We start from the raw sequence: 10,264 nt of genomic DNA, 5'->3' as shown, positions 1-10,264 counted from the left end.
ACAAGGCATTTACAAAAGAAATAGTTTAATAACAACAAAAATGTGAAAAGCTACTATTACAGAGCTGTTTGGTAGTTTGGTTCCTGCCCAGAGTTTACATGACATCCAAGAAGAAACAGTAACATGGAGCAATCAAAATTTGTAATTAATATTATATCTCCTCATCCCATTGTCACTAACATAGAATCTGACAGACTGAAGATTCAGAAATGACTCCAAGGTATTGGGCTTGGGTGACAGTCAATGATTACATTCTTCACAAAGATAGAAGGAAAACAAAGGGAGCTATTTTTAAAGAGAAAATGCATCTAAAAAACTGCTCTGATTATGTTATAATCCTATTCAAAAATGCCCATGATTTCCTGCGGGCTGCTTGTAGAGTTTGGTAGAGCAAAATGATTACCTTAAGCAGTCTTCATGCTAGGGAGTGGTGACACAAGATGTAATAAACTGTACTCTCTGCCACTGAACTCACTGTAAATAGAGAGTCATGAAAGTGGGTGAACACCTTGAGAAAAAGAGGGTTGTGGATCAATCTAAGAATTATCAGAAAGCACACATACCAGTCTTCTGGAATACCATTAGTGGGGAAAAGTCACAGAAATGAAAGCAGTAACAGTAGGTATGCACGACTCTGGTTCTTTGCAGTCTGTGGCAGCACACAAAGATATATTAGACTTCTAGAGAGGGATCTAGCCCTTGGCCTGGGGGTTTCCAAGCTCCTTGATTGGGGAGGTTCCCATCTTTCATGGCATGATTAGGAACTGAGATTCAACACTGGTATGATATCGCAGAACCTAGACTCAAATGTAATCCAACATCTAAACACTCATTGGTTGAGAAAGCACCAGAGTCTCCCTCTCCGGGAGCAATCAGGAAACTAGGTCCAAGCCTTGAGACTACAGCTATAAGGCTAGTGGAGTGCTGATCTATCACTCCAGTATTTATGGTTGTGGGAGTCTTATCCCCACGACCAACATGATCAAGGTGTGAGGCACAAGTCCTCTAGTTACAGCTATTCAGTCTGGCAGAACCTTGCCCTGAACTCACATTGCAGCACCGCCAAGATCGATTGCCTTACGCATTCAGTGTACCAGTTTCTATGAAGCTTTGCTGCAGCCAGTTTAGAAAGAATCAGTCTTGTAATAGCCCTAATCTTCAAATGTTAAGAAGCAAAATTGGATTTGGGCAATTCTAAATGTAGGGGTCAGGAGAAAGCAGAACCACCTAAAGAGGCAGAAAGAGTATCCAAAGAAGTATAAAGTGAATGAGAACGGGAGTATTCAGGGTCACAAAGGCAAAAAGAGAAATGAATTTCAAGTAAAGAAGGACATTTAACTTGCTCAATGCTAGTGAGGCTATAGAGATAATGAAGCACAAAAAAATGATGCAAGATTTAAAAAGAAAGGGGTATATTAATGAGCATGTTTCAGTAGTGTTATACAGTTAAAAACTAGATTAAAAGTTGTTAAGAAATGAAGAGTAATAAGAAGAAAAGATGGAAATGGGCAGGGAGAAGAAGGCAATAGTTTGAGATAGGAAGAGGAAGCAACAACAATCTTTTGTCTACCACAGAGATAACCTGAGCTCTTGTGAGAAGGGCTATTGAGGATGGAGAAGGTTAAGCTGGTTAGAAAGAAACTGTGTTTCTTTCACAAATGGTTTCCAGTTCTTATGAGTTAACATATATCAAAATTAAAGGACATCAATGAGGTCTTAAATAAGGTGATTGCTTTCATTTGATTAAGACTAATTTTATGATTCTTTACTCCAGCTTATGAGAATAGTTCTAGCAGTGGTTTTTCAGTCACCAAGCCTAGCTAAGAGAATTGTATTCTGGCTAGGACACTTTTTCATGATCCTTCACATGTCATCCTCAATCTACTCCTTTATTACATATCAAACATCTCTACCTATACAAAATAGCATAAGCACATGATTTTCCCCTCCCCTAGAAATTCCCATCAAAACAAATGTGGCCAAAATCAGGGGTGGATAAACCGCATGGGAATTTTCCTCTTTTCCTGAAAAATTATATTTTTAACTTCTATTTGTTACAAAGGCAAGACCTAGGAACAAGTGGAATGAACATTTACTCTTTCTCACTGGAGACTCAGCACCCTATAAATGTAATGTTACATTTTTAGTATTTTTTGAAATGTAATATTCAGTCAATAAATGAAGAAACTGAGGCACAGGAAACTTAAAAACATTTTTAGGATCACAAGAAAGGTCAATAAACATACCATCTATAAACAGCCAGGTGTCGCTGATTATTTTCATTTAGTTTTCTACACTTTTCTGTTGATATTGTACACATGAAAGTAGAGTAGTTTGTTTTGAAGATACAAAGCCATCTTGTATTAGTCCGTTCGTATAAAGAACTGCCTGAGACTGAGTAATTTATAAAGAAAAGAGGCTTAATTTACTCACAGTTCCGCATGGCTGGGGAGGCCTCAGGAAGCAATCATGGCAGAAGGGGAAGCAAACACAGATTTCTTCACATGGTGGCAGGAAGGAGAAGTTCTAAGCAAAAGGAGGAAAAGCCCCTTATAAAACCATCAGATCTCATGAGAACTATCAGGAGAACAGTGTGGAGGCAACTGCTCCCATGATTCAATTACCTCCCATTGGGTCCCTCCCATGACTCGTGGGGATTATGGGAACTACAATTCAAGATGAGATTTGGGTGGGGACATGGCCAAACCATATCACATCTTATCCCAAAGTTGAGCTTCAGCTTTCCACGTTGTTGGATTTTTTTCCATTGTGGGTATTTTTACTATTTTGAGACTTGATGGCTTTCTTTAAGATATGTCTAAGCAATACCATAACATACGATATTGTCAGCCAAGGTCATTTGAGTGACAATGTCAGTCAAAATTATAGGCTGGTATATTATAGAGTCATTTAACCAGTTGAATAACTGTTTTTTGTTCCCTTTACTTTTCAACCCATCAACCAGAAACATATCCCAACAATATATACTTTTACAAATCATACCATACATAACATATTTGCAAAATTACATCATATTAAGCAAAAGAGTTAAAGCTTTTTCTTGGTTCCCAATGCAGATGCTTTGTTACATCATCAAAAGGTTGTCAGCATGTATCAAAGCCATAGATCTCTTTAGTTTGTATTTGAGATTCTGGGGATGTTAGCTAGAGCCAGTAATAATTACATTCAGAGAACAGGCATATGGTCTAATTCACACTATCATTTTTTCACACAATTGAAAGATGCCAGTTTTTAAAAATACATGATTATTCCGCCTATAGTGGTCTGCCTTGCCAATTTGTAGGTCACAGACTCCTGTACGCTAAAGCTGGAACTCATAAATGCTTTATGGAATATCCTTTCAGTAGTAGAGATGGAGATTGCAGGGGCCAGATGGGACAGTATTCATGGCAAAGCATGAGACTAGAAAGATCATGCTCTTTTTTTGTCTTGTTGCTCTAAAGATCTTTTTCCTACAACCATTAAAAGCACTAAAAATAAAGAAGTGTTGTTCCAAAGAGTCCACTTGCAGTAATTTTAAAAAAGGAAAATGTTTATATTACAAGGAGAATCGTGATATGAAAAATTCAGACATCTGTTCTCTTCAGCTGACTACTGTATCCCGCTGATTCTACCTCAAAAATACTTCTTCAGTTGTCCTGCAAATATAGGCCCTCAACACTTCCTACTTGGATTATTGCAATGGTTTATTCCTTGTGCACCCTAGGCTTGCCTCTGCACATATATGACAGGATATATCACTGAATTTATCCACCTGTATATAACATATAATATATTTTACTTCCATGTCATTTTTATTTTTTTTCTTCTGCCTGCACATAAATTCCTCGAAGGCAGATACGGTTTTGTTCACTGGTGTTTCTCCATCTTCCAGAATGATGCCTTCTAATTACTATATCCTAGAGGACAAATAACAAAATGTGTCACGTATTCATACCCAATTCCTCTCAGTAAATATTTTCTGAATAAATAAATTTGTAGAGAGTATATATCTTAGAATTATATAGAATATATATCTTAGATTGCAGGGAAGTTCCTTAAGAATTGAGTAATGTACATTCTTTATCACTTTTCTGCCATTCCCTTCCTTCACTCTGCTCATTGCAGTAGAGACGGATGGCTCGAGATGAAGCAGTTACTGAGGACCATGAGACAAACTCATTTGTAAGAATGGTGAAGCAACTAAATCTACAAAGTCAAGATACCATGTCTCATTATGAGATAAAATTAAACCTCTATCTTATTAAAACCTATATTATTTTTGGGTTTCTCTTAGAACTGAATTTATCTTTATGGAGGGAAATATGATGTAATACATAAATTATTTGGGATGACATGTCCTATCCAAATTCCTGGCATTTTTTAACCCTCTGTCTACTGTCATATTTAATTTTATAGCTGTGGTTGCAAACAAGAGGCTCAGAGAGATTTAAATGGCACAAGGACGTAGTTTTTCGGCCAGTAAGAGTTCAAACACTTATTTTTCCAACATTAAAAGTCATGAGTTACACATAAAATCTGGCATTTGGGAGTGCAAATGCATCACAATAACAGTCAGAGCCGAGTTTACATGAGGCAGATGTCATCATACCTAATCTGTTTCATACACTTATATTACTTATTGGGTATATTATGGAAAACACCACATATAAGAAGTTCTTCTTTGTTCTCTCTTCTATTCAGCCAATGCTTTTGAACTACAGTACTCCCATTCTAAATAATGGGAATATGGTGGCTACAGGGACTACCAAAGTCCTTAATTTTAGAAACAGAAGACAGACAAGGTTAACCAAGTAAACAGAAATCCAAATAGATATTTTCTGATAGTTCTAAGTATAATGGAGATAATGAAAAAACATGTGGAGAGAGAGACAATGACTGATGTTAAGGAATGGGATCCTGTGGATTAGATTATCATGAGAACCTCTCTGAGGAGAGGCCATTTGAACTGAGACCTGAGTGACAAACAGGAGTCAGCTATTCAAGACCTAGGGAAAGATGATTTTAGGTGGACAGAATGGCACCTAAAAATAACCTACAATAAAAATGAGAAAAAATAATCTTTCTCAGACAGAAAGATAATTTCTGGTACATCATACTTTACAAGGTGTTGTGAGCCATAGCTACCTAGGAATTCTTCCAATTTTCCTGGGACTATAAAAATGACAAAAAGACATCCTCTTCTTGGTCATACATGGTGGCTGAGGCCTGTAATCCCAGCACTGTGGGAGACTGAGGCTGCCGGATCAATTAAGGCTGGCCAACATGGCAAAACCCCATCTCTACTCAAAATACAAAAAATAGCTGGAAATGGTGGGGCACACCTGTAATCCCAGCTACTCGGGAGGCTGAGGAATGAAAATCACTTGAGCCTGGGAGGCAGAGGTTGCAACGAGCAGAGCTTACACCACTGCACTCCAGCCTGGGTGACAGAGCGAGACTCTGTCTCAAAAAAAAAAAAAAAAGAAAAGAAAAGAAAATAAAAGAAAAAAAGAAATCCTCTTTTCTCTGTTTAAAACTTTCAATTTCAAAAAAAGAAAAATTAAAAGTCTGACTGTTGCTCAGTTATCCCACAGACTGATTAAATATGTTAAGCTTAACTAATAGAGGGTAATGATGTGCACAAAATGTTAATTGTATAAATACAACAGGCTGCTAGGTGTACATATGCTTCTGTTCAGAGCCTTTTACTTTTCCATTTTGTTTTATCCAAAATATGCTGAAAGTTATTAGTTCATGAATCTCAAGAAGCAGGCTGACGCTCATCTCTTAATCAAGCAAATGTTTAAAACATAAATTCCACTTAAATGTCAGTGTAAAAACGGAAAGCCTTAGTTGACTAATTTAATGATATACCAACAGCTTTGTGAGGAAAACTGAGCAATCTATGATTATCATATAATCACAAACACACACACACTCAGAAACACACATAAGTACATTTTCTTTTAAAACTCAAGTTCACTTAGATTGGTGGAAAAGCTCCTTTCTTAAACAGAAATTTAAAAGTATTAAGTATTAGCATTTTTTCATCAACTCAATAAATTTATCTTGACTTTTTGCAACTGAACGAAATGTTGAGTTAAAAAAATTAAACCTTGGCACGTACCTTGGGTGGGGAGTGCATATGTATACAAACAGCCATTCTTAATTAAGGAAACACCATATCACAAACAATCAGAGCTGAGCTCTTTGAAACGTTCCCTCCTATGCCAGCATAATATTCAACCACCATCAAATTTTCTGCATTCTGCATAATGCGCCGGTAATTAACCTTATAAACTTATTTTCTGAGTAACTCTCATAGTTGATAAATGTAGGTAAGGGCAAAACTCAGCAAGGTTATTGAATAACAATCAGTGCATCCAGAATGAAAAATAACCCTCCTTCTTCTGAAATAAGATATGAATAGACTTTATCCTAGTAATTAATGTTGCTGCATTTTGCATGAAGATGGGGTATTTTTCATTTAAAGCCCATGTGTTAATTTTCCTTCACAGATAAGCCAAAAACCTTGACTCTGTCATCAGACCTTTGGCATCTCCTTCTGTTTCAGTCCTGGGACTGTGCCAATACACAGCTATTCTGTATTTGAACTTCCATACTGGGGTTGGGGCATAGATAGTCACCAGAATTCACTTCGTTTTCAATCAGACTCAGATGAAAAGAAGTCACATAAAAACCAAATATTACTCCTGTTAACCAAGCATATGCCAAACATTCGTCTGAAAGACAAGGAACCTTAAAAATTAGCATTCGAAAGCTAAAGATAAAAGCTATTATAGGAGAATGATAATTGGGACCACACAGTGCCAAGTGATGACATTTTGCAACAATCTCCCAAAGTCATAGTGATTTGGAATCTTCAAATAACTCTGAAAAATTAATTAAGAGACTTGTGTTCCAGTCCAGCTCTGCACCTGGCTGGTGGTAAGGCCTTCAAATTCTCATTATGTTTCTAAGAATCTTAATTTCTATATCTGCACAAAGTGGAGATTGGTCTTGAACACTCCTTAGGCCCCATCCAAAAATAAAATTTGTATGACTTTGGAATGATTCAATTTTTTTTTATTAGGAAAATATAAATTACATATTTCCTAAAGCGAGAAGCAATCATTTTTGTGAGTAGCAGCTTTTATCATAGTTTCTGGTTTTAACAATCTTTCAGTAGCTTGCCACTGTCCATATAACAAAGGTATTATCATGGGTCTCATGACCCTACAGAATCATATCTCTATATTTTATACTTATCTCCCACCTCTTGCTATAAATCTCCATTTTAAATTAGAGAATAACAAACTATGTGCAGTATTTTGAATATGCAATTCTATTTCACTCTATTGCCAATACTCTTTTTCACCACCCCCATTAATCCGGTTAATTTCTGTCTGTAATCAAAAGCCCCATTCAAGCAAGACTGCTTCCCTAAAGATTATGTTGTGCCAAACAGTTAATCCCTTCCTCGTCTGTACTATCCTTTTGCCACATACCTCTTTTCCGTCATTTACATTTATGAGCTATCATATTCAATTCAACATAAAACAAAGCTTATATTATGTTCTTCCTTGCATTACCTAGCACTATGCCTTATAGGTAGGAAATGCTCAGTATGTATGGATAAAATTAAAATCTTTGATCTTTGTGATTTTGAATGATCCTTTGTTACATGTGCTAATTTAGTTCCATTTACATTAATAAGCTAGTTTGAGAATATACTTAGGACTTGTATTGATCAGTTTAGTGAAACATTTTAAAACAGTCAATTACTGTTTGTACAGTGTCAATCATTAGAGTAAAAATTGTAACACTGGTAGGGATATTTCTGCACTATAATAGGAAGACATCAAATATTTCTTCTGTAGTTTTAAAGTGTAAATAAATATCAAAAATTCTTAACACATGGCCAGTATTTACAAAGACAATCAAATATTTTAATGAGACAGTTGAAAAAATTGTAAACTATGTATGTCTACATAATATATATGTGTTTTAAATATTAATATTCAATTGCTAAATATAGAGGGGCCATTTGTTGGTAAATGTGCTATAATATACTAAATGAAATGAGCCAGGCCCGAAAAGAAAATACTGCATGATTTAACTTATATATGGAATCTTTACAAGTTGCATACATAGAAACAGAATTGAATAGTGTCTATCAGGGAAGGGGAGAAAGCAGAAACAGGAAGTCAGTCAAAGAGTACAAATTTGCAGCCATGTAGGATGAATACATCTAGAGATCTGATGTGCAGCATGAGGAATATAGCTAATAATATTGCATTATATGTTGAAATTTCCTACAACTGTAGATTTCAGGTGCTCTCATCACAGAATAAAAGGTAATGAAAGGTGATGGATATGTTAATTTGCTTGACTATAGTAATCATTTTAAAATATATGTACATCAATACAGCTTGTAAACCTTAAATTTATATAATAAAAATAAATTTAAAATGAGAAATTTTTAGATTTGTAATAGTGGTTATTGCAAGTCATTTAAAATTTAACATAAAAATTCAGTGTGTAATAAATAATGACCTAGAACATGCTGTAGAAAAAAGAAAGTGCCAAGTTCAAAAACACTGATACATAATTTTTGAAAGTACAGAAATTAAAAGTATGCCTTGGACATGGTTGATGTTCAACATGTATTTTTGAAATTAAAAAAAGACTATCAGAAATGATTGCTATTGTGATGTGACTTTTTGATTTTGTTTACTTTTATCCATTTAATTTCTACTTTTACTCTATTTTCCCATTTAAGAAATATGCCGAAGATCAAATCTTACTCTCTCACAGCCATAGATATAATTTCAGAGAAAGTGAAAGAAGTGATGATATTAAAAGAGTAACAAATATTTAGTTTTTAATTTTATATTACAGATAAACCAAAAATACCTGATTACACTCTCTTTTGTGACCAAACATTTTTTTCATTGTTGTGCTTAATAAATGTTGGTTCAGTGTCAGAATGGATGGAGGAAGGGATGGATGGCTGCATGATTCAACAAATAATAGTGGAAATGAATAACTGCTTATATAACTAAGGCACAGGGGTCATCTAGGGAGTGGCTGACAAGTTGGTGATGTATATAGCATCCAGAGTATGTTCACTCACGGTGCTTCAGGATTCTTAATTTTTCAGTCTTTTTCACATTGTCTCATACTAACCAAGCTCATAAAACTGATGCAAAATTGAATGCAAATTTAATAACTTACAAAAAGAAATACAGCTGCTAGGTAGACAACATTTATAGTTTTACTGTCCAAATTATTTACTTTGCAAGATACTACTTGGAAAATCAAAACATAAAGACAAGATTGCTAATGAAATATAAATTAGTACAAAGGGTGTTAAGGTAAATGATTACAATGTTAAACCGTGTCATGTCCAGTGAATACTTCAAAATTAATATTACCAAATTTGACTTCTGTTGAAAATGTATTGTCTAGGATAACCAATATTATTCTGAGCAATTAATTTTCTAGTTTCTTAATTAGTATCAAATGTCTTTTAAACATTCATTTTAACATGTTGCCGAGACAGACATTCCTTATTTATTTTATTTTTATCTAAGAAATTGCATGTCATCACAAGAAACATTTAAAAAATACGATAACTTTTTTTTTCTTTTGTCTGGTTTATCACCAGCATTTATAAGACCAGACCTAGGGAATGGCTACATGTGGGTACATAAGCATGTTCTTAATGTAGCAAATGTTTAGCCTATCCTGACTATCACATAATCAGAACATTGAGAATATTTACAGAAAATATGATAACTCTTTGAATGTTAGAAAAACAATCAAACATTCATTGATACAAGATAGAATACTAATGTCAGAAGAAGTGCTTAATTCAATTCATGGAAAAGAATATCAATAAAAATAATTATTTGGTAACACCTAAATTAAGATACATCAATTTCACTAATGCTTTGTGAAGAAGAGTTTATAACCAGGATAAGTTCTAGACAATTTTTGTTGTTTAGACTCAGGGTAAAAATAACAACATTATATTGAAGTGAATAATTGTAAATGATATCTTCAAAACTGTTACTTAGAATTATTCTGGCAGTATGACAGCCTTGATGTTCTGAAAAACTATGCAGTATTAAACACCTAGGAATGCTGAATAAATTTTGACAACTATATCTTTAAATGCATAGGAGAGCTCACAAGAGGCTAAAGGAGAATCCAAAGAGGTCCAAAACAAAAAGAAAGCTGACACTAAAGTGATAAG

General features: G+C 34.7%; 1 non-coding gene across 1 annotated transcript; it reads right to left on the bottom strand.

Moving 5' to 3' along the window:
- Nucleotides 1-9,661: 9,661 nt before the first annotated feature.
- Nucleotides 9,662-9,792, bottom strand: LOC111525101. The gene has a single exon (XR_002725948.1). It is a non-coding gene; the product is annotated as a small nucleolar RNA SNORA72 (small nucleolar RNA).
- Nucleotides 9,793-10,264: the final 472 nt, after the last annotated feature.

This window comes from Piliocolobus tephrosceles, chromosome 11 (genome assembly GCF_002776525.5).
Source record: "Piliocolobus tephrosceles isolate RC106 chromosome 11, ASM277652v3, whole genome shotgun sequence".
Lineage (NCBI taxonomy): Eukaryota > Metazoa > Chordata > Mammalia > Primates > Cercopithecidae > Piliocolobus > Piliocolobus tephrosceles.
The sequence above is the reverse complement of the archived record's forward strand: the minus strand, read 5'-3'. Positions and strand labels throughout refer to the sequence as shown.